The following is a 23,598-nucleotide window of genomic DNA, read 5'->3' on the forward strand; positions in this document are numbered from 1 at the left end:
CGCTCTCGGTCGCCCATGCAAACTTCGCACACGCTGCGGTTATGACAACGGCATCCTACACTCTCTTTACCCATCTATGCCCCCCCTCTGTCTCTGTCAGCGAAAGTCTCGGCTCTCTTGTTTATCTGTTTCTTTCCATCTGTCTGTGTGTGTGTGTATGTGTGACTGTGCAAGTGCAGGGGCCTGTGAGAAAGCAGGTGCAGAGCCACCTAATGGTCACATACCCAACACGCACACACACTGCAACGAGGGCTTAATGAAGGCACACACCTATTACTTTATCACATCATACCAACATACTGTTCAAACTCTATAATTCATAACCTTTTGTAATTATTACATAAACATGTTAACATTGCCCTCTGAACTGTGGCCATTTACACACACTAAAAATAAATTTAACTTTTTTTTTTCCATCTCTCTGTCTCTCTCACAAACACTCTGCCAGGCTGCGTTAACTTACTGGCAGTGTAGCGTGCTACTTCTGCCCAAGCCACATCCCATTCACAAACCTACTAATCCACACACACTATTAGATCCTTGCTAGTCTCTCACACACACACACACACACACACACACACACAAAGAAGTATGCATGAGTGTGTGTATAGGATTAGGGAGGGACTGGAATGGATGGGCAAATCACTGCTAAGCTCCTCTATTGCTGTATAATCCTAGTGAGCACACACACACACACACACACGCAAATGCGTAAATATGCAAACATGCATGATGCAGACGTGCACATGTGCACACACCCGAACATGAACTGATACTCTCTCTTTCATTGTCACACACATACAACGCTTGAAACACACACGGTTATACACAAACAAAAGCAGCCATCACAGACGCACAAATATGCAGGCAAAAGTCCAACACACTCATTCAAAGGGCAAACACAGACATAAACATCAAAATATGATTTCAAACACGATGTATAATCCTACTCAGAGGATGTGTGTTACTGCACAAAAGACAGTAAAAGAGAAATGCGTGAGGGGAAGGGGGGGAAGTTGGAAAGAGAGAAAAATAGATTTGTTTTTTTTTTTAAAGGGACAATTGCGGAGAGAAAAGTAAAGGACAGAAAAGAGGAGAGAGAGAAAAGTGACAGATAAATGTTATTCAAAAACACATCCATTCATCATTACACCATTCATTTATTTGTCCTACCTACCCACCTGTCTTTCCTTAGTTCATTCCTTCAACAGAAAACTGGCATTAACACCAAATGTCACTCACTTTACAAATTTGTATATGGAGAATATGTAATGTGTAACTGTGATTTATTGGCTTAATCTAGCCTTTCACTGGAACTGGAAAAAATAATTGAAGACATTCGCAGATATTTGATATTTTGCAGATGAGTGAATTGCCTTTTTAGATATCAAAGTTAAGTTTGGACTTGAACTTCACTTACTTGATATCCACTACGTATAAAATTTTTATGTGATTACAGTCTTTAAATTATAAATCATTCAGATGGCATAAGATTTGGTTTGAAGAAAAAATAGGCAAATCCTGTAGAAATTTGTCAGTCTCTATGACTTTTTTAGCCCATTTATCCTAGTGTCCCTGATTCAGATGTGTAGTGGTACCACAGTGCCACAGGTTATTGACACCATAATTTGTGGGCACCAAAGTTAAGAATTTAAAATTCAACACCTCATGGCTTTAAATAACAAAATATCCTCCATTTCTATATCCTCAAACATCTTCAATTTATATGATATCTTAAAATCCAGCCAGATTTTACTGTATATGAAACACATCCATATACTCTACATGTAGACCATTAGTGAAAAGATACAGAACATATTGTTCTCTTAAAATGCATTTCCTTCTTCAATATTCACAAAAAAGTCAATTTGTAAAGCTAATCTTTGTAGTATTGCAGTAAAAGTAGTGGTTTGGTCCTTCTGACTGATATATTATTATATATGACATCATTAGATTATTAATACTGAAGCATCAGTGTTAGAGCAGCATGTTGCTGTTGTAGCTGCTGGAGGTGGAGCTAGTTACAACTATTTTATGTACAGTTAGCTATTTTAGTCCAGTGGTTCCCAACCTAGGGGTCGTGCCCCTCCAAAGGGTCACCAGATAAATCTGAGTGGTCGTGAGATGATTAATGGGAGAGAAAAAATCTTTGATTTTTGATGAAATATTGAATAATTTGAACATTTATTGAAAATGTACCTCAAAATTCTACTTAAGTACAGTAATTGAGTAAATGTACTTAGTTACTTTCCACCACTAGGTAGGACATGGTGAGAAATGCAAGCAGGCAATCAGATTCAGATGACGAAAGTGTGATAATTTCTTAGCTGAAGTCAGGTTGACGGCAGTCTGACAGGTGTGGGATGTGTAACTCTGATGGGCTGCTGGGTGCACAGCGCTTAACAGAATGCCTGCAGAGACAAATGGTAATGCACACAACTGCACACTGCCTCTGTATGTGCTTGTCAGCGCTCACACACACACACACTATTAAAGAAAAGAACACACTCAAATGTTTTTTTTTTTCCTGATGGAGACTGCATGTGTCCGCATCGAGGACGGACAACCATACTGTTGTGTTCACTGAAGGTGAACTGCCCCGCTGTAATGGGAATAGGCAGGCAGACTGGCACTAATTGGCATGAATGGGCATGGCAGCGGACATTGTGTGGATGAAGGAGAGGTGGGCGACTGCTCAGCATGTGTCCTTGTCTGTGAATAATGTGTTCCACCTTTTCAAAGGCGCACGGACAAAAATGTCAGACAGGCAGCAGCACTAGGTGAGCATGCAGACTCACACACATTCATCAAAGCCCTCTGCTCAACACAAACACACACCATACACCCTTGAGACTCAACAGGACATGCATGCAGTACACACCGGAGCCATACAGAACTCAGTCATCATCCAAACAAACAAATTCCACAGCCAGGAACACACACACACACACACACACACACACACACACACACACACACACACACACACACACAATCACAACACACTCCAAGGGTGTCTGCATGCTGCCCAGCAGTGTGTCTACTGTGCAAGCCAAACACTGCCTGGTGAACAAAATACACAAAACCATACTCATGTCAATTCATACTACTGTATACAGTCACATGTATCTTATGATGATGATTGCCATGAGGCTCCCAGAGAAGAAAATAGCTCCAATGAATTGGGCAATTTTTATGTAAAGATTGTTTTGTGTGCTCTGTCAGCAAAGGGACAATGTGTCATGTTGCAACAAGTCTGTGATCAACTGGAAATACTGTACAATATGACAGAAAACTGGGACATTAAATGGCTTTGCTAGTTTTTTTGGTCTATGAATAACTAAAATATGGATGGTAACCCATCACCAAGACATTGTGCATTTAATCGGGGGGGTACACTGCCTGTATTTCTAGAGACCCATGTCGGGACAAAAAAACACACAAAATTATATTATGCGATTAAAGCCACACAGGATACTTCAAAAATGAGTTTAAAACGAATGCACACACACGACAACCAACTGGAAAACTGACTCATATATGTACACACACCAGGTTATTTCTCAGTCTAACTCGTCTTTGATGAGGAACTGTGATCTTCCATGATTCCTTGACTAAATGTTAGGCTCCCAATGTTACCATTTCATCCAACACAGGACTATCGGTACTTGAAATAATAAAGATTTGAGATTTTGTCTATTTATATTAATATAATTTGATGCACTACACATATTTTTAATGACTCGTGTTGCCCCCTAGTGTCTCTTGTCAACCTACCTACCATTACTCATTACTTAAACAAAATGAGTGCTTGATATTTTTATTGCATCATTTTGACTTATTGATTAGAAATTTGTGCAAGGCTCCTTTGAATTGTACTCAATTCATATCAATGTTTTTAGTTCCCTTGGGATGAGGATGTCATGACACACATTAATTTGATTAGATGATGTCACTGGTCATTTTGCTATATACAGTAGTACTCATTTCCTTCCTGTGGGTATTTGCCTAGGGAGGACCTGTACTGTCAAAACATCACATAACAAAATCAAAGGAAGCTTTTGCATTGCAGCATTCTGTAACTAACAACATACATACACTGTTAATATGTACAGCCACGTACTTACCACCTTATCCTGTCTTAACTAACCAGCTTGCATATGCAGGCTACTGTTGAAATATTGAAATATACACTCACACTGCCCATGCTTAAGGAGGAGAAGCTTCACTCCAACTGCTGAATACTTCACAGTACAGAGAAAAGAAAAAAGCAGACAGACTGACTGACCACACTGGCTTCTCATTGCTTGTGTGACTTTTCCAACTATTCTTTCATTTTCTTTCAACATCCTTATTTTCAGCATTTATTTGTGCACACACACATTGTACACACAAACCCAGATGAAAGGAAATTCCATCTCAGTGACATTCTCTGGGTGGGCCTTTTCAAACTGAGGAAAGACCAGCAACCGCTTTATGCTTGCGCACGTATGTGTGTGTGTGTGTGTGTGCTTTAACCACAAAGGATAATTTGTGTGCAAAATTCTTCTGTTTGCATGCAGCTGTCTCATGGGCTGACACACACGCACACACACACACACACCGTCTGCTTGAAGGTGGCTGTATCCTTATGAGACACAATACCCTTTGACCCTGACCCCATTTCAATCGTAAAACCCAATATTTACTGCGACTGTTCATAGTTTGACATCCGTTACGCAAGGATTTACAGTGGAAGAAAGAAGAAATAGAGTGTGAGAAAAATTGATTTTATGAGGGACACATAAAAAGAGCAGATGAGAAAAGGACACAGGGAGGAGGAGAGGGGAGAGCAGAATAAAAAAAAACATAGGAAATGAGGGAGGATCAGGAAAAAGATGGAGTGAGACAGTGATGTCACCTTGTAGTAGCACTGCAGTGAGAGGGACAAAGAGAGAGAGAGAGAGAGAGAGAGAAAGGGACACTGAGAAAGATACTTAAGAGATCTATTAGCTGATACAAGTCATGCAGACAACCTCCCACTCCTTAGGCAATTGATTCAAGGATGTAGTGCAGAATGCTATGTGTGTGTATGTGTGTGTGTGTGTGTGTGAGTGAGTGACGGTGAAACTCTTGCTTTGGGCCTCAGGGCATAATGTAGAACTACTAGAAATCTCTCTTTTGAGACCGCACTTTCTCCTCGCTGTCTGTGTGTGTGTGTGCATGCATGTGCTGTAGACGTTTGTGTGTATGTGTGTGTGAGAGGGAGAGAGAGAGAGAGAAAGAGAGAGAGAGACTGGAAGAAACTCCAAAAACTCTGCAGTTTGTAACAAATGAGCGTGTAAATGCGCACTTCAGTCACTTAGGTGTGCGTCTGTGTAAACAAGATAAACCATTACATTTTAAGGTTACGCTTGGTTTTTTTTTCGGGTTAAGGTTAGGGTTGCATTTATGGTTAAGTCTCCAGAGAATGAATGTAAGTCAGTGCAATGTCCTCCTAAGCGACAAAAACAAGTTGGTGTGTTCTATGTGTGTGTTTCGACAGGACAGCATAATGGAATGCCTGGGTTCAAGACTTGCCAAGAGCACTTTTCCCATACGCCAGGGAGCCAAGACTTCCCCAACCAGCCAAGAATAGCACCGACTCTCCCTCTCTCTACTCTCTCTCTCTCTCTCACCCACACACCCACACACCCACAAACACAAGCACTCACACTTTTTACTCTTTGGATCCAACAAGAAAGAGAGTGATAGTGCGAAGGAGACAGTGAAAAAGACAGACATTCTGTAATGACTGTAATTACATTGTAATCTTTGTACAACATGGTTTAACGTTACTGTACATATGGTCATGGTGATACAGCAAATTTAAATTTGAGAAGACAGAAAGAGAAAAATATTTAAGCCTCTCTTCCTGAGATATTTAAGAATATGTTTTTGATCAAAATGTCACTGAATTGGACTGAAATGAACTGAAAGGGAAAGAGAGAGACTGAAGGAGGGAGCGCGTGGGAGAGTAAGAGAGAGAGAGAGCAGCGTGTAACATACATACAGAGATTTCGGCAGGGAAACCGCAGCACTCTCCAAACTCGCTGCTCCCTGTGGGGTAAATGAGAGTGCTCTCTCTGTGTATGTACATGATTCATGTGTGTATGTGTACACTTAAACAAGCATGTTTGTGTGAAAAAGCAATAGACTGGCAGAAAAAGAAGAGGACTAGAGTGCACTCCCTACTCCCATTGAGAGGCACCAAATGTTGAGGCAACAGAATAACAGGGAGCAACAGGGTTTCCACTCCAAAGCACGGACACACTGTAGGGAACACTTTAACCTCATTCACAGCTGGTTATCACAAAGGAGGTAGTTGAATACTTCAATGTTTGTCTTAAAAACAAAATAACCTTTTTTAGTATGAATTACTTATCTCCTCCTCAAAAATATGCATCTCTAAGGACTTCAACATTAAGTCAACCGACATATCCTAAATATTTGTGACCAAATGATTTGTTAAACCACCAAAAAATGTGAAAACCACTCCACTGTTTCCTACTTAGCCGAGTTAGATTGCATATCATTCATTCATGCAAAGAAATTATTAAGCAAATTAATTTAGCAATGACTTCTGATGTTTCCGTCCAGAACAGTGGAGGCTGCCCGGTATTACTTTTTTAATGTCTGCACTGTTGATGCCTGTACACTGGAAGAATGCAATGTTTTTAATTAGTTTGTGATGCATATTATTAGCTTATAGCTGGACAGATCAGTGCTGCCTTGAGACTTCACCTGCCAATTAGTATGTTGACACACCAGTAAATTCAAACAGTAATCTCCCACTCTGTGTGCAGATGCCTGGTGGAGGTTGGTTCGTGTTTCTTATTAAAGTCACCCAGGTCCAACTGTTTATTGTTCATAATAGCTGTAAACAGACATGCAGAGTATCCCTCGGGCAAAGAAGCAAGCGGAAAATAACATTCAAGGCAATCTGTGGGAGAGAACTTGAAAACTTTAAATGTTTGTTCATATTGATTTTCTATGACTCACTGGGAAAATGCCTTATAGTGAAAAGAGAGACTATCCATCAACCAGAAGGCCTGAATTCAAATCATTGACCTCAAGCATTTACTCTGCTGAAATGTCTGCGAGCAAGATAATCACCAGCAGCACCGAAGGTGTGATTCTGCAGCTGACCCTGTGTTCTTACTTCCCTGTGGAAGGGAGGAATCGAAAAGAGAATTTCTTCTCTGGGGATCAATATAACCACAAAAAGACTGCACGTGTTGTGAGTAATTCAGAGAAGAAACAGCATAGTTGTAGCATGTCGGTTGCTACTAATTATAAAAAAAAAAAAAGTGGCAGATTTGTTTACAAAGAAATTAATTACTGAACATACTTAGAATCAGATCCAAACCCAAACCCAAAGACATAAACTCCAATACATCCCCCCCTCCTCAGGCCTTACAGAGACATTATTTATAGGGTGTTTTTCGCATTCTCAGCACTGCCAATAAGCAATTCTCGCAGGAAGACCCCTCACTAACTGGTTCCTGAAGGTGCTATGCATGAAAATATATTGCTGCTCCAACAGAGATGCGGCTTCACAAACAAACACACTGTCACTAGGCAGACTAGCGTTCCCTTACTCTAAAAACTCCTCTCCTCCAATCACAGCGTAGGCAGGAAACAAACTTAGTTGCGAGGCCCACAGGCTTCATTTCAGTGACTAAATGATGCGTTCTTATCTTTCTGACAGTTTTCCTTTAACCTTTCAGCAAATGTAAAAGAGTGGGTGAAGGATTAAGTCGTCTACCATATTGTTTGGTGAGCTCATTATATTGCATGACAGCGAATGGGGATTAGAAGAGTAAGCCACTAATTTGAACCCACCCACACACTTGCGACGTGCTGCGGCTCAACACTACACAGAGGGAAAACCTTGGCTCATTCACAGTGAGCTGTACACATGATGAGCCGCCACTTCCCTCACATTAAAATCAAATACACTTTACTTTACATGCATCTGTGCTGTGACCAGGGTGACAGGTTTATCAGCAAAACAAGGCTCTTGGCGATGGAGAGAATACAGGGCTGAAAAGCCCTTGATGTCAGAACTAATAACATCAAATTAAACATGACAGTAAGACTAACAGCTTTTATACTGGAATACCAACATGGTGGCACTGTGTTAGTAATGATTCAGCAGTAAGACGTTTACTACTGTCCTCTAGCTTGTCAAGTGCAACTTCAATTCAAGCTCGACTAAAAACACGATATGGGTTCCAACTATTCACAAAATACTATGATATAGACACAGAACATGTTTGCAGGAGGGACACGGACTTTCTCACCTCATTCAACACCACTTCTCCAGACCCCCCTGGTTTGTCAGCAGGTGGTACAGCCCATGGAGAGGGTTCCAGACTATCCCAGAATGCAGTGTGTTGACTCAGGGACTCAGCACTCCCTGGTGGATGAAAACAACACAAGTTAAAACTGAACTGGGGAAAGGACTTTTTTTTAACTGTACAACACACGGCAGAATGTATTTGGGCACACAACTAAGGATGCATCACAAGGTTTATTTAACAAAGTAACACTCAGCTTTGATCCATATATGCACAAACAAAGATATATGGGATTCTCACAACTTGTTACAAATAGAGTCGCAGCAGCAAACAAAAGGTTTCTTTAAAATGACACTGTAGGTGCTGATATGTACATGTCTGACAGTAAATCATGACAAAAGCACTACTGTGATGGTTATTTATGAGGATTATGACAAAGGTGCATCTGAAAATTTAATTGACTTGAAGAGGAAAAAAAAGAGTAGGCCTGCAATTTACTGTGCAAATAAATAAATAAAATGTGTCTATACAGTCTATAATGTTAAACATAAAAAAAAGGTCTTGTCAATCAAGAAGTGCAGCATTTCTCATATTAAGTAGCTTTTATTACTGCTGTACATGTTATATCTTCCTGTTGAATGTTCTTGCTTACAGTAAGTGTTTTAAACCTTGCTCTTGTTTGACATTTTCTCTGTGTGTCCTTTCTTTGTGTAGCTTTACAATTGCTGCAAAGAGTTGTTGTTGTTTTAAAAACTGCAATGCAAATACAGGTCACCCTTATAAACAGGATCTGACATATTCACAAAAAAAAAAAAAAAATTCCAGAGCATCTTTAAAGACATCAAATGTGCAACAAGCTGACTTAAGCAGACACCCACACACCGGCAGAAGAGACAGACCGGCTGATCGTCGACAGCGTGCGCACACTCTGTGGGACTAATTAGGCAGGTTGTGGTGGAATGATGGGGATGTTACGGGGATACGAGAGACGTGTTCCCTGCTGTTTAGTCAGCTGCAGTGTGTGCGCTTGTGTGTCTGTGAATTTTTTTTGGGATGTGTGTGGAGGTGTGTGGGTCATCAAACATCCTACTGACCCACTTCTTACATGTCTGAAAACAAGGAAAGAAGTAGGGAGGAGTGTATGCGCAGCTGTCTAGCTGTGACTGTTAATGTTTTATGGAAGGCAGACATGGGAATTAGAGAATGTGGCTGGCTTTGTTTGTGTATTACATTAGTAATAGTAAAATATATCATTCCATGCACGCTTTTTTATGTATGCACGACGACTCTATCCCACAAGGGATCGAGAGCTACAGTGGAAATGAGATATGATAATGGCAGAGTGAGACAGACGCATTATAAGAAAGAAAGAATGTCTTGTATGGGAGACATAGGAAAATCTTTATGTTTCCACAATGGGCTACAGATGGGAGTGACAGGAGGTTAAGCATGTACGCACACACACATGAAACTGCCACTGTCCACCCTGGCTACCTACAGAAAGCAGTGGGGTTAGTGTGTAATAAAGAGAGAAGAGAACGAAGAAAATAGATGGGGAATGATGCCATAGATTACCAAACACCAACTGGCAAAGGAATCCATCATATGGTATTAAAAAGGAAAGAGAGAACTTAAGAGAGGAGGAGACAAAGAGAGAAGAGATGGTAACATAGAGTGAGGAATGGCATAAAAGTTAAAAGAGTAAGGAAAAAGTAGAGATCCAGAGGTGGCAGAAAGGAAGACAGATGGAGAGAATAGAGAGAGGGCAAAAAGCAGACAGAGAGAGAGAGAGAGGCGATAGAGAGGCAGAGAGAGAAACAGATGGTGGCAGAGAAGAGGCAGATATAAACTCACTGGGAGAACAACACTGGCTCCGCCAGCGAGGCACAGCGGGGAGTATGGAAAGCTGAAAAATGTCATAAAAGGGAGGAGGGTGGATAGTGAGAAGGGAGGGCAGAGTAAAGCAGGACAGAGAATGAGGATTTCATTCCAAAACTCTATCCAACTTTCAGGGAAAATACTATGATACCTGATAGTCTTTACAGATGTCAGGTTTAGATGTTACTCCATGTCAAACAAACGTCCCTAAGGTCTTTCAAGGAAAAAATGTTAAGTACATTTTTGAAGTAGGGTGTGTTCACCTAAATGGGGACAATGCAGTATCCCATTCCTGACCTCTGATCAAGACAAACATGTAACTAATCTACAAAATTACAAATGAACTTTTTAAACTATTTATAACAAATCATAAGCTCAACTACAATGCAAACATATTAAATCCATTTATATACAGAATAACAAAGTATTGAGCTGGCATTAATATTAAAATAATGTTACATAAAAGCATCAGTGCCAGGATTTGGTTATTGAAATTCTCACTTCTGCAGGTGGCTCTGTTGCAGTAATAAAAGTGAAAACTCTTAAAATAACATAAGTGAAACAGATTCTACAGTTTAAAATAGTGTTTTCACCCATTCCTAATACTTGTTCTGCAGTGATGTTTGATTGTTTATGAAGATGTACAGTGAATTTAAATGCTTTTCAGCCTGATTCAAAGCTTCTTCTTCACAACACACACATACCACCCTCAGTGTATGCTTTCTGTCACACACACACACACACACACACACACACACACACACACACACACAACTATACACTTTGTCTCAATCCATCATGTCCAATCCAGAAATCAGGCATGCTAAATTAGTCAGGAATGGTTCAGTGTAAACCACATTAACTGAACGGCTGATTGAATTGCGAAGCACAGTGGAGCAGACAGCTACTGCAAAGAAGTGTGTTTGTGTATGTGTGTGGCTTTTTTTTATGACATCGTATGTGTTCAAATCCTATGTGCTTTGAATAGTGTCTCTGTATTGTACCTTCATTGCATAACATTCACTTAGCGGCGCTTTTTGTCCTAAGTGACTTACAATAAAATAATTAAAATTCCACCGGGACAAGAGGTAGATGTCATCAGAGTTGTAAAACAAACAAACAACTGTGCAAGTACAAGTGCATAAATACTACGTGTGCATGTGTTGAGAGTCAAGTGAAGGAGAAAATGTTTGATACAGGTCATCTTCCTGGCCCATCAGTGAGAGAAAAACTGTTTTAATAAACTAAAAGGTGGGGGTTTAGTGTCTTGCTCTGGGGAGTTTTGCCAATACAACTGTGTTTTGCAGCCAGTGTTCAAGTGACTGAATGAGCAGCATGCATACTTGAAAAAGGACAAAGCTACAGCCCTTTGTGTTTATGTCCTGTTGTTGTTTTCTGTCACAGTGGGTCAATGTGTTCACAATTTTTGGTCGTGTGTGTGTGTGTGTGTGTGTGTGTGACTATGCACGGCAATCCAGATCAAAAGGCGATGATATTTAACATGTCTAACAACTGTTCTCTCTGTGTGAGTGTTTCTCTGTACTTGACTACACGCTGGCGTGATTACACTATGAATACTTTTGTCCACTCAACCATCGGTTTCTCTGTACAAGTGCTTGCATTCTTCCCTTCATCTCCTCAACAAGTGTAGTCAAAAAAATGCTGTCCACCCACAATCACCATGGTTGTTGCCAGATCCATTGCCTACTGTACAAGTTTTGCCTAACAGTGCAGTCTTTTTTTGAAATGGCTGTAGACTGTGGAACCACAACTACTGGGTTCTAAGGCTAACATCAGCAAAAGATGTACCCAAAAATGCATCTGAAGGTTGCATTCCTCTTCTTTAAACAAGTGCTTGCTGTAACTCACTAAGTTACAGTGAAAAATACAGTGTTGAATGTCAGACTGTGAGCTGGATAAATGTAAGGTTAAAGGTTATAATTTGGGCACAGATGATAACAACATTTATTATGAAACATTTACAACCAATTACATTTTCTGTAGTACACTTTTATCATAAATATGACAGACAATCACACCTGCAGGATCACACACACACATAGACAGAATGCTTTGGGAGCTGACGTAGTGTCTGACAGCTGTTTGGTTGGTTGGGGCAGAAGAATGCAGTGAGTCTTTTTATATGTGCACATGCCTGTGTGTGTGTGTGTGTGTGTGCATGTGTGCACAGACCGAGTGACTGACCATCACTGTAATGTAAGGGAAATGCCTTCCTCAACCACAACCCCATTTTCCTAGACTCCAACATATCTGCCATACCACAAGTGAGGAATCAGCCCTCTGAAGGTTCAAGGTGCTCAAAGCAGGAAGGAATGTTATCTTGGGTGCACACATGTCTGCAAAGGACCTGTGTCCTTTACTTATCGTCATTCTTTATCTAACATTCTGTACGCTTTCGTTTTGTTACTAGAAGTGTGTACGTGGCAGCTGTGTTGGGTTCAGTGCCATAGAAAAATTCCTTTTGCTGACGCAAACTATTTGTAATACCCAATTTTATAATATGCTGTTGGAAGGAAGGAAAGAAGAAGTAAAGATCACAAGCCAGGAAGCAAATACAAATCATTCAACAAAGACAAACATAAAAGAAAGGTCAGCATTTCCAGGTTTACAACACTCTCTCTCTGCCTTACTCCACTTCCCACCTCTTTCCAATCAAACACCATTTATAGCCATCTGTTGCTCAGTAACTCTTCAGTCTACAGTGTGACCAACAATAACAAAGCTCATGCTTGTGATGATCAGAGATGTCTGCAATCAAACCACACTGTAACAAGAAAGGGTGCTACTACAAGCTAGCTGAGAGCAATCTAAAGCCCGCTGGTCCAATTTTCATACAATTTAACTGATGCGAGTCACAGTTTTCAACCATACTTCTGAATGAGAGCTGACCTAATTTTGCAGTGGGTTTATTAGAAGTGCATATTCAGTGGGTGCTTGTGTATGATGCAATGATGTAGATTACTAAAGTTAAAAGTTGGGACACCAAGACTCTCAGTGATGCTGGAGCTGATCAGAGGCAGAATTAATCAGAGTCTGTAGAGCTGAGTGAAAGGGAGAAATATCACGCTTTTTTGTAATTTCCTGTTATTTTTATACTGTTATGATGTCAGATGTCTATGTTAAACATGGTCAAAGGTCCAAAGCTTGAGGTGAGCATGCTACCTGAAAGTCAAAAGCCAGGGCTTTATGTGCCTACAAACAGACATCTGTTCGTTGTTAATGTCGTTGCCAAGGTTGGCTATGGCTATGAGCTGTTCACGTTGTCCACTTGCATATTTCGGATCGGATTAAGGCTCAAACATGTACAGATGTCTTTGAGAAATTTCCATTTCGAGTAAAGAAAGAGAAAAAGAAGTGAAATCCTACTACTACTGTTCATTTGTGCAGCCTCCCGATTGGCTGAGAGGGGGTCAATCAGAACAGAGTGGGCTCATCAGGAGGGGGGCCTTAAAGAGACAGGACTAAAACGGCCTGTTTCAGTCTGAACTAAGGGGCTGCATAAAGGACCAGTATCAGTTAAATAAGGATATATGCCAGTAGAGCGTCAGGATAAAATTATAGACCTGGAAATGTCCATATGTCCCCTTTATTCAATAGTCAAAGGATTTCTGAGACTAACTTTGATTTCCCACAGCATATATTGTAGGTGCACCGAGGTAAAGACTTTACCTACCAACCTCAGAAGAAATTAATATACTTTTAAGAAATATAACATTAACTTTTAGGGTAAAAAATAGCAAAGGTTCTATATCACGCAGCAAATGCCATATACAGTAATGAGGAGGAGACTGTTTACGCCATTATCTAGTAACTATACTGATCACAAGACAATATGCGTCAGGATCTGTCTGGTTCAGCTCAGCAGACGACACTTATCATGATCAATCATAAATTTTGGTGTAATTAACCAGATTAATCAGAGCAGCACGTCACAGTGTCGGAAAAGAAAGAAAATCTCAGTCTAACTGATAAATCAGAATCAGAGTCACAATCAGAAGCGGATGGGTTCAGGTTCCAGTCATGACACTTATTTGCTCATTAACAATAAAATCACGAAAACAACTAATTGACGAAATTGACAAACCTGCTCGAAGAAGACCATAATGTCTGATTGGCCGACTGATCAGCTGAAGGAGGCAGCTGCTGCTTTAAAGCTTTCACTTTCTGATTTCACTTGTCCTGCACACATTCACAGACACAACGCCACTCTGTCAACACCCATGAGCACACCCGTCATCTCTATTCATGACAATGTCTCCTATCGTATAATCAAGTAGGCAGTGTAGGGTGTCCTGTCTGAGTCTTACTTTTTGTGAGGTTATACAACTTCACAAGTGGGTGGAGCACACACGCACGTAGATAAACGCACGCACAAACACAAACATACATACCACAGAGAAAGCTCATGCATTCATTTGTCCTAAATGTAAGACAATGGGGTAAGACAAATCCAAGGCTGTATGTGTGTGTGTGTGTGTGTTAGTGTGTGAGCTTCTGCGTTAAGAGGGCATGCTGAGAGAATAGGAAGCATGCTTTCTGTGCCAAACCTCCCCTTGGCAGTCAAACAAGGACACACTCACACACACAAACACTCACAAACACTCTCTCACACACACACGGTGCTGAGTGTTTTAATTGGCCACTGATTTGCCAGTTAGTGTTCTTGCCACTCTCTTCACCTCACTGTGCTGGCCCCCTGCCCTAGAGCCTGGCAGAGGCACAGCTGGACCCAGAGAATGTGTGCATGTGCATGTACGTGCGTGCGTGCATGTGAGTCTGTGTGTGAGTGTGTATGTGTGTGTGTGTGTAGAAAAGTGTGTGTCATCCTGAAGTAATTAGTTTCACTGGAGTATGTGTGTCTATGCGTATGTTTAGGTGTAGGAAGGTGTCATGTCAAACAAATGCAGTTCCAAGAAGCTCAGTTTCAGGGTCGGATTCCTCAAATACTCAAAGGCTCTTTAAAGTCTCTCAATTTTCTGAAAGTACCACTTTATTCAATTTATTGACAACTCCACATATTTTTGCTTTTTTTTTTTCCGGAATTTGGCATGAAATTCAGATCTCAATGTTCCACATTTAGGAAAGCATCCTCAGTGTTGTGTGCTAACAATATGTGGCTGATGGAGAGTGTACTTAAAATGATTTTGGTAATTTGTCACCAAAGCCAAAAACATTGTCTACCTCAGTATGAGAAGCACTGTTCATTATGTAAACAACAAGTGAAAAACATGTCCAGACTTTTTTAGCACACTGTGTGGTCTCTGTGCTGGTCAAGGAATGTCTAAGTGACAAAAAGCACGTACACGTGTTGTTAAATGTTAAATGCCACAATACGCTTGAGGCTTTTAAAGCTCACATACACACACACACACACACACACACATCACGTGCATTGTGCCAGTGTTGTCTGTAGATGTATCACCAGCACGCTGCTTATTTACATTACACACTGTGGTATCTTTTGTTCTTCCGAATGAGACAGTACAAAGGTCTTGCTGCCCAGCTGCTGCAGTGGTGTTTCTCAGTTTCTTAACAGGACAGAACAGAACAGAACATGATGAGTTGTGCTGGGACTCTTCAATGTGTGACTGTGTGTAACCACATGAGTGTGCTGCGGAGCATTTTAGAAAAAAAAAAAAAAAAAAAGAAGCGATAAATAATAAAATACACTCAGACAATCTTTCAGGGTTAAATTATAGATTTAAAAAAAATGCAATGGACTTTCTAAGGAACATCTCTGTGCAACACGGTGCGTGCATGTGTGTGTGCGTAATGCACATGATGTGTGTGAGATTTATGTAGCCGATATCAGAAGCAGATTGTAACCTCGCCTGCAATATTTTGCAAGGCAATGACAATCACTACTCATTCCTCTTGCACACTCACACACACACGCTACACTACATCTATGTACGAACAACCCAAGGTCAAAACAAAGAGGATGAGATAAGTGTGTGGTCTGCGTGTGAGTATGTGTGTGTATGTATGCGTGTGTGTGTGTACGTGTGTGTTTGTGTGTGTGATGACATCATTACTAGAGCAGAGCACTCTATAGCTGATTGATGGAGAGAGGGGTTGTTATGGTCGACTGCTGTGAGCTCATTGCCCAGCAACCAGACAATTCGACCCTTCCACTGTGTGTGTGTGTGTGTGTGTGTGTGTATGACAGGCTGACCTGTTCATCCTGTGAGATGCAGGACTGAGATCATACACACACACACACAACACAAACACTTGTCTCATGCATACACACGTGTACATGTACTGTGGTGCATATAGACATCCCCACACAGGACTGCTTTACAGATAATCAAACAAGCAAGCAGATTGCTTTTTGCATACACATGCACACACACACACACACACACACACGCACACACACCAGTAGCTAGACACGTGACAACAGTCTGGCTCTCATCTTGACTACTAAGTAGCAGACGCTGCTGTGTAATGACTGCTTCTCATGCTGCAACAAAGTTGACTAGTCTTATACATTTGGCATTAGAACAGTAATTATCTACAGTGTGTGATTATCACACAATGTGTGTGTTGTGTGATGTATTGAATAGGAAGCATTCATTCATCCTAATTCTTTAGGCATTCTTGGCTGCTGATTTCACTGTTTTCCCTCCAGTCTCTGTCTTTCTCTCAAATTAAAATGTGCTTTATGTGCATGAATGGGCATTAGAGACTTCTGCAAAAGCAAGTTTATGACACAAATGTGACAATGAAAGATGCACATAGCCCAAATATTAATTGTGCTAATGATTAGTAACTAACCAATGACAGTAATAGCTCAAAGGGAAAATATACAGTACATAAAGTCAGTCTTTTCAGTCAGCAGTACACAGACTTTGGTATCTGTTTCAGTCAATTTGATTAATATTTTTCTGATATGTTTATACTACAGGATACAGGATTTGAGCAGGAGAATAAAAAAATGCTTCTTATCCACTGTGTGTCCTAATTGACCTCTCTTTTCCTCTGTTCTCTGGGCAACCATGTTTTCTTCTGGAGGCCAGTCTCTATGTTTGTTTGAATCCCATTTTGCCAGTACTCACCATAAAAGAGTTTATTATTACTATTCATTTCTTTTAGTTTTGTTGCTGTGGGTAGTAAAGACAGGTTTAGCTGGTGTTTGTGAGCCAGCTGCTGCTGAAGCGGGTCATTCTCTGGGTTTCTGTTGTTTCCATATAAAAAGGTTTCTACTAGTAGGAGTCTGGATCACTGCGGAACAAGCTGCTCCAGAATTTCACGGCTCTTTTTTTCTGTTTGCAGTACAAGTAGATACCTTCCTATTTCTTGTCTGCGGACTCTGTGTGTGGTATTTCTGAGGGCTTTGAGGATATATTTGGTGAATTCAAGGTAAAGAAGTAGGACGAAAGAGACAAGAAAGTTTTCTAGTGCATCTTTTTTGTCTTTCTAGATAGTACCGCAACTTTGACTGACTTGTAAGGAGATCTCTTAGTCTGTTCTACATCTCACATGTGCCCTCTCAGTTTACCAATCTCACACATACACACCGACACTCTTCTCAGGTGACCGACCATTGAGAAGCAAACAAAGGAGACACAATACTGACATCACGTCACAAAAATCTCCCTCTCCGAATTGTGGCTTGGCCTGCTCTGATGTCACCTGAGCAGCCTTAACTTAAAGCAGGCTCAAAGCAGAATGAGGAATCTGAAAGGCTTACAGGAACTGACGATGACTAAACTGGAGCTCAAAGGGCTACAAAAACAAAGCAGTGATATTTTTAGGTACTTTTCACGAAAACAAATGTGTCAGTTTAAGTTCCCATTGTATTACAACCGCAAAACATCTGTTCCATTGCATCTCCTTATGCCCATAATCTGGCTTCATGTATGCAGAACAGGAAACATGCATTTTTTTTAGACTCTAGAGGAATTAGGAAGGGCTCAGCACAGCTGGAGGGCCTTTCATACTGTAGCTCTGTTGGCAATGCAGTAAATACCAGTGGTAGAAAGCAGCAAAAGTAAGTAATCAAGTGCAATTTTGAGGTACTTGTACCTCAGTTGAATATTTCAATTTTGTGCTATTTTATACCTTTACTTCACCACATTTCAGAGGTAAATAGTATAATTAATATTGAGATCACACAATATTAAACTCCCTAAGAGTATATTAAATTGTTAAAATTTGCTCCAACTCAAGCAGTATTAACAATCTAATACTGTCATATATAATAGTATATTACTCACAGGGGCCCTATTTCTACTTTTACTTTGATACTTTAAGTACATTTTGCTAATAATACTTCCATACTTTTACTTTAGTAGGGTTTTGAATGTGAGACTTTTATTATCTGAACTATTCTGACATTGTGGTTTTGGCACTTTTACCAAATACTTGTACCGCTGCAGATAAACACGCTCATTTTGGTCACTTTCCAAGCAGATGACAATAGAAATGCTGTCTTACGTGTTTCTTTGAAGAACAGGGAAACAGGGAAGATCCTTTGATGATGATGATTTAATGGTTAGTTATGCGTGCCTGAAATGGAACAATAATTGTGTACCACAGTAGAGAAATTGATAGATATGTCTAAGGTGGTATGCCACAGTTAGTCAATGAATAAAACATCTCACTGCCAAGGTTAGGGGTTTTTATTCCCACAGAATAAGAATAAAATAATAAATCCAGTAGGTAATAGTATGAAATATCTTGCCAATTGGGGCCCAATTTATAAATGAGGCAGCAGTGAAGCTTCGTGTTAGACTGACCATCTCATAAGGAGAGGTCACAGGTTAATGCAACAGTCGTGTGTCCTTCAGTGAAAGCGCAATGAGGTGATTCACTCTCTTTTTCTTTTCTTTTTATGCAAGACTGTCAGCTAAATGTAAATCAGGGTTATTGGTTGTATGGTGGGTCACTTTTTATCAATGGGTATAATGTGGTTGGTTGCCCAGCTCATTTTCTGTCTGCACAGGAAGTAAAAATATCAAAAGAAGTTAAACCCAGACTCAAACAGAGTGCTATACATAGGCCCTCTCTCTGCACTGCAGAATATCTTTAAACCCAAGACAGATTAAAAAAAAAAAAAAAGAAAGACAGAACATGAAAAAAGATGCAGTGGCAGATGAGAGCGGTGTGATAACAGAGAATGAATAAAAGAGAGAAACAGAAAACAAAAGAAGAAATGAAAGAAAAAAAAACAAGTTGGGGCAGACTATGATAAAAGAAAAAGGAACTCGTCTGGGTCTCTCACTCTCTCTCTCTTTCATTCTAAGATCTTCAAAGACTAATGCAGTGCTCCTGAGACACTGCTACCAACACTGGTGGGATACACACACGCGCACACATTCTACTACGCCCTGCTGGGAGACAAGCTCTGTGCTACCCTCCTCTGAACCAAAGTAATGATATACTAGAAACTGAGACAGACAGATGAAGAGAGAGAAAGAGGCTGAGTCAGAGAGTGAGAGAAAAAACTGATGACAGAAATGGAAAGAGGAAGAAATTATACAAACTGTATTAAAGATTTGTGAAGGGAAAACAACTGCAGGCCTAATGCCAGTAAGAAAAGTGAAACAGATAAAAGCCCAAAACTCAAACTACGATGTGTTTTCAATATTCATTAATATTCTTATGCTATCTTATGTGTGACATGAAAGGTGTCGCTTATAAAGCCATCAGCGGTTCTCTTCAGCTCTGCAGCGCTTTTAAGCATCTTTCAGCTCATTGTTTTGGTCTTACGGCACAAAATCTTATTGTTTTGATTGAATCGAAGCACCCCCCATCAACTCCTTTCCAGCAGCAGCAGGCAGCTGTTTTTTGAGCGAAAAAAAAAAACTCTCATGAACAGCAGACAAAGTTGGCAACTAGCTGGTGAACATAGTGATGCATTTACCAGCTAAAGAGCCAGATATTTTAAGATATTTTAATAGGGAGTAGGTGCAGAGCTAAAAGGGGAGTAAATATTGGACTAACATTCATCAGGTGGACAGAAACCTGCCTCCAAATGAATGCTAATGTTGCTCCATGTCTGCTGGATGTGTAAATAGCCATTTATTTGCTACTGATGATAATATGTTCAATCAGTGGTGTGTTTAAAGCTGGTTTCTCTGCAAGTGAAGTGGTCAAAAATAATTTCATGCAGATTTAAGTATAACCTCTCTGTATTATTAAATTCATGAGAGAAAATGTCACTGTATGTCAGCCAGAAGGTTCTGTATCAATATAGCAAAATGTTACTCTACTGTCTGTAGATATCAGATCAATGTGGGTATACACACACACCCACACATTCTTTCATATCATCTTATTCTGCCAATGACTTCTCTACTGACATCAAAATAATTTCTGTTTCTACACAATGAAATCTGACAAAAATAAATACAGTATTGTCAAGAAACCTGCCTTCCCCAGACAGCTGACAGACAAATGTCGCTATTTCTCTGCGTCTTTGCCCCAGGGAGAAAATTCACAACCAAACCTAACATCACAGTATTTCGATTCACGGCTTAGAAGATGAGGCTCACTCCTCAGCGTGAAAAAGCGTGCAGTATATTGCTTTATCACCAATCTGCACGGCTGATAAAGTCGGACTCATTATTTGCTGTGGTTGTTACTAGGACTGCTTGGTCTGGGGAAATAATATTCTTGCACGCCTTGTTAACTCTGTTTCTCTTCTGTTCTTTCACTTGCCCGCATTTTCTCTTTGTCTCTGTCTTTCTCTTCTCAAACCGCCTGATACTCTTGTCTCCTGTGCTGCCTTTTCATTTGTGACACTCCCTTTTATTCATTTTATCTCTCTGTGTCTGTAGGCTCTGTGAATCTCACTCTTCCTCATTTGACCTTACCACATTCATCTCTCCTTCCTCCCCCCCCCCTCGCATAGCACTCCACTCCCCCATCCTTGAGGGTTCTACACTACTGCTGCCCTCTGAGTCAGTTTACTCATGTGTGGCCTATTGCATACCGAATACATTTGTCAAATGTGCACTGGAAGGATGTTTTACACACAGCTCCATTCCACGCTCAATTGGTTAACTGACAGAGCGTTAGCAACTTTGTTTTTGGTGAAAACTAGTATAATGATGGTGATGATGCAGCACATGTTCTAAGTTACTGCACAAACAAGAAATGAAGGAAGTTAAATTTTCTGGCAGCAGCACTAACTATGCTGTCACTATACTTAGTTGGTATCTGTGAGTTAGTTATACAAGCACATCCGAACAACAACAGTACCAGCAGTGGGGTAGAAAAACCTGTTTAATCATAAGGTAACAAGTTAAAAGGGCAAATTCATAAGAGAGAAAATACAAAAATAAAGTGAATAGGTTGCTGATGTTTCAATGTAGTGAAACTCCCCTTTGAGGTTTCTACCACACAGAAAAAAAAGCACCTGATTCTAGTCTCACTGTGCGGTTGAATGTTGAATGCGGATGAACAGACAGAGGCACATTAATGGGTGTCATACTCCTTTAAGAGTACGGGTTCTTTCTCGGCAGTCACACACTGAGCCACATCTATTTATAACCCTGCTGTTTTTGAGGACTTTGCTACATTTACATTAGAACTGTGCGTACACATACACTTACGCTGGCGTCCACACACATTCTCTCACACACACATTTGCGTACGGCGCACTCACAATGGTTGATACTGAGCTTGCTTTTCCTGCTGCATGTGGTTGTGGGCGTTTGTGGTTTGGCGCCACTTTGACAGTAAATGTATGGTGCTACTCGACATTACAAAGCAGTTCAGTCACACAATGCAAGTTTTGAGGCGTGTATTTGCAGTTATGTGTAATGATGCACAGCAGTTGCAATAAGTCCACTAAGAAACATGCACCGTAGACTCTTTTAACAGCATAAAGTTTGACTCGTCGTAGCAGGTAAAGCAGTAGTGTAATTAATAACCAAGCCATATCATTTAGCAGCCCTAGTAAGCCCTGGAGCACAATCATTAATGTCATCAGTTGCACCTGTGGTTTTCCTGCTACGGCATGTCAAAATGTCAGCTGTCAAAAAGGTATATAGGTGTGCTTGTTAAACATGTAATTGCATTAGTATGTGTTCACGTGTGTGCGATATTTCTGCATGATAAAGGTTTATGATTATTCAGTCTTTCTTTTCAACACCTTGAACCATTTAGACACAAAATGCACCAAAATATCTGGAAGACAAAACCAAATGATGGCATTTCCCAGAAGGCCAAATTGTCCTGAAAATAATAATATATGGTGGACGACCAGCAAACATGCATGCACCTTTCAGCTCATATACAGTAACTAACAAAAGTACCCATCCAAATGGATATATTTCTAGCAATGTTTCAACTGATGCAAGCAATTTATTCAACATATTAAAAAAAGCTAAATATGTTGCACACAGACACATGCACAGAGATGTCAACCCACATCACTTGAAGGTATACTATGCAGGATTTTCCTAAAAAAACAAAGTATAGACTCATACAAAAGGAATCTCTCTCAATCATCACATATGACCCACTAGAAGTTTGTGGCAGTGTAACTGCTGTGTTCAGGATTCTTCTGGGCATCAACCTTTGGGCAGTGGGTGTGTTTCCCCCAGACAATAACAGCACGCAGGGCGTGAAGTTGGGACTCATAGTATAGTGACCAGGCTACATGGTTCTCCATCTCTCTCCTCTGCTCCGCTCTGCTCTCTGTCTCTGTGCCATGGACGTATAAAGAGCTGCAGGTCTGTGTGTCTGAGGCCACAGCTGACGGGATGAAGCTCTGCATTCACACAAAATCCGGCAACATGGCACCTTCCCGCAGGGTTGTGCAGAGGTGTGGAGTTGTGGGCGTGTTTATTTGTGCTTTAGAATGTAACAGCCATGAAACAATCACAAATAATGTTGCATTTATCCGATTTAAACTGTTTTGTTCCCGCCAGTGCCGCTCGCTCGCTTTATTCGCTCTCTCGCTCACTCAACCACCACTGCTCTCTCTCTCTCTCCAGTTGAGCCAGGGAGGAGGAGCCAATTTTGAATGCTGTTTGTTTACAAACACCAACTGACAAATCCTGCATAGTATGCCTTTAAATCTCCATGTGCATATGTGATCCTACAAATAGGGTGTGTGAGTGTACATGCATAATTTATATGCATCTCTATATCACAACCATTCCCTGTTTGAACCCACGCTCACCATGAGCAACCTTTTAAAACCCTTCTCTGCAGATACTCTCACTACGTTTATCAAAAGATACTTGATGGTTGTGCTGCAAGATCTGGTGAGTGCTGTGAAGGACTGAAGTGCTAATATGTGTAATGCGTTGGTTTCTATGCGTGTGTGTGCCAGAGAGGATGACATCATTACTATGACTGGGCGCTGGCTGATGGAAGGTCGTTATGGCTTGCTGCCATGAGCTCTTAGTTTGTGGGC

General features: G+C 40.6%; 1 protein-coding gene across 1 annotated transcript in view; it reads right to left on the reverse strand.

Annotated features, from left to right (window-relative positions):
* atxn1a (ataxin 1a) overlaps positions 1–23,598 on the reverse strand; it is a 102,732-nt gene that overhangs the window by 27,089 nt on the left and 52,045 nt on the right. The window contains exon 3 of the mRNA XM_067612996.1: positions 8,325–8,440. The gene's annotated coding sequence lies outside the window, so the exon portion shown is untranslated. The remainder of the gene's footprint in view (positions 1–8,324; positions 8,441–23,598) is intronic.

The sequence above is a fragment of the Thunnus thynnus genome, chromosome 15 (assembly GCF_963924715.1).
Source record: "Thunnus thynnus chromosome 15, fThuThy2.1, whole genome shotgun sequence".
NCBI classification, from domain to species: Eukaryota; Metazoa; Chordata; class Actinopteri; order Scombriformes; family Scombridae; genus Thunnus; species Thunnus thynnus.